Genomic DNA, 2788 nt, shown 5'->3' on the forward strand with positions numbered 1-2788 from the left:
AAGAAAAGAGTAATTACAAAATATTTTAATCTCAATTTGGTCACTTTTGGAACACCTTTGGTGTTAGAAGGACACTGTAAAGCAGGGGTAAACTGGTGATCTGTTTGGCTTCTAGAGTGGGGGGGAGGGGGTACTGTTTTTAAACCAATACTTAAAACTAAAATATTCACATAAAAGTCTGTACTTCTGGATTCTTGAAAAATTGCTCTAGATCAGTGGTTCTCAACCTTCCTGATGCCGCGACCCTTTAATACAGTTCCTCATGTGTGGTGACCCCGAATTTCATTGTTACAAATTGAACATAATTAAAGCATAGTGATCAATCACAAAAACAATATGTATTTATGTGTTTTCCGATGGTCTTAGGTGACCCCTGTGAAAGGGTCATTGACCACCAAAAGGGTCGCAACCCACAGGTTGAGAACCGCTGCTTCAGGCAATGTTTGGCTCCCTGGTGACACCTACTGGCTTATAAAAGGAATATACCTGAAAGCTGTTAAGTGAAAGTAAATAATTCAATTAAAAATTCATTTATATTCCATCCAGCCTTTAGTCTGAAGTCATCAAAGCTATTTGACATTTTGTTTACCTCATTATTTTGAGGAGCAATGAACTATGTAAAAACATTTGCTCTCTGGCAAGTTCTAATCTAAATGGTGTTTTCTGCTTTAAAATACATCACGAGTCAGAAGTTAACTTAGTATGGACAGCAAGGTGTAGGTAGAAAACATCTGATTTATTAAATTTGTCTTCTTAAGTTAATTGGAAATCATACAGTAAGTCCTCACTGAATATTGCCTATAGGTTTGATCTGTGACTTTAAGCAATGATTTAAAACGAAACCAAAACCGTTAAGTGAGTTCAATGGCATATTTCTGATCAAAACAAACAAAAAAAACCACCAAATTTACAGACTCAAAACACTTATAATATTAAAATGTAAATGTGAGCTGTACATACATTTAACCCTTTGTACACCATAAGTGTATATAGATGCTTTAAAATTTTTTTCATGAGAATTTTCAACTGAAAATATTTAAGAACACCCAAATTATAATGTTTATTTTTATGATACTCATTGCAAATTGATTTTTTTAATTAAATTCAAAGTATCATGGTGTGTGGCAGCGGTTCTCAACCTGTGGGTCGCGACCCCTTTGGGGGTCAAATGACCCTTTCACAGGGGTCACCTAAGACCATCAGAAAACATACTGCCGAAACCGGTTTGGTCGCTCCCTTCCTCTCTGTAAAAAAATCAATAAAATATATATATAAAAAAGAAAACATACATACTGTTTTTGTGATTAATCACTATGCTTTAATTATGTTCAGTTTGTAACAAAATACATTCTGCGTATCAGATACTTACATTATGATTCATAACAGCAAAATTACAGTTATGAAGTAATGAAAATTTTTGGTTGGGGGTCACCACAACATGAGGAACTGTATTAAAGGGTCACGGCATTAGGAAGGTTGAGAAACACTGGGGGGGATGATTTCCATTTTGGACGCGTGGCAGTTAACTGGTAAGGAAGATTAATAATATTTAAGATAATTATTTTCCAACCTGCTTATTCCAGTTCAGGATTGCTGGTGGCTGGAGCCGATTTGGGTAGCTCAGGCTGCAAGGAATTCCATCCCAGCACGCACTCACACTGTCCCACTGGCACAACTGAGACATGCCAGTTACTGTGCACATCTTCCGGATGAGGGAGGAAATCTGCGTACTACCCAGGAAAGACAGAAATGGGAAGAAGGTGCAAATCACACAATGGCGCTGACCCAGAATATTTTCTCGTAACAGAAACATTCAGGGACCTGCTGTACGTGAATGAGAAAAACCAGCAGTGGATTGCCCCATTCCCATAAAAAGGCTTCAGTAGGCTGGTTTTACTGTGTAAGAATATGGAGTGATGGAGGGTAGACAAATGTTCAGTTTTTATATTGGGATTCTCCAAAGTAATAAGCAACCTGACGTGTGTAGATTTCTTTTAAGGAATTAGCTCATGCGAATGTGGAGGCTTGACAGGTCCAAAATCTGGTGGGGTCACTGAAGAACTGCAGTTTAGTCCAAAGCATCTATTGGAAGAATTCTCTCTTCCAGGGAAGTTTTTGTGTGTGTGTTTTTTCTATTAAGGTCTTCAACTGAATGGCTGAGACTCACCCATATTGTGAAGAAGGAAAAAAAAAACACCTTCACAGGAATATCCATAGCAATGTTTGACCAGTTATCTGAATACCATGGCCCAGCCAGTTTCACACAAAACTCACAATTTCATATTAGCTTGTGACTCCAGAATAAATTTTTTGTGTTGGATTGGATTTTTTAAAACTACAGAATATTAATTTTGTAAATATATGTATATTCCCCCCTATGTACTAAAAAAGAATAATTCAAGCTAAAATGTTCATGGTATAAATTGCTCAAGTTAATCCCAGAGCTGTTCTGCAGTTTTAGGTTGGTATTTTCAATTCCTCTAGCTGCAGTTCTAACCAGCTGTCCAGCAGATCCTTTAATAGTAGCAATGGAAAGATACCTGGAGTTGGTACTAAAATGCAAGTCGTCATATAATAAGCTGTGACCATCAGTAAAATTCCAGCTTCTTAGCATGTCACCCTGGCCACACAGCTCCAATGGTTTTATGTACCATAACTTAGCTCAAGTGCCTTCTTTTCTGTAAAGCTTTTCCCTGCTGGTTCCTCCCCATTATCCCAAACATTTCACATGGAATGTGAAACCCAGGAAACAGCTTTATGATTACCTCAGCATGTACTGTAATTATTG

This window comes from Myotis davidii, unplaced genomic scaffold, assembly GCF_000327345.1.
Source record: "Myotis davidii unplaced genomic scaffold, ASM32734v1 scaffold44, whole genome shotgun sequence".
NCBI classification, from domain to species: domain Eukaryota; kingdom Metazoa; phylum Chordata; class Mammalia; order Chiroptera; family Vespertilionidae; genus Myotis; species Myotis davidii.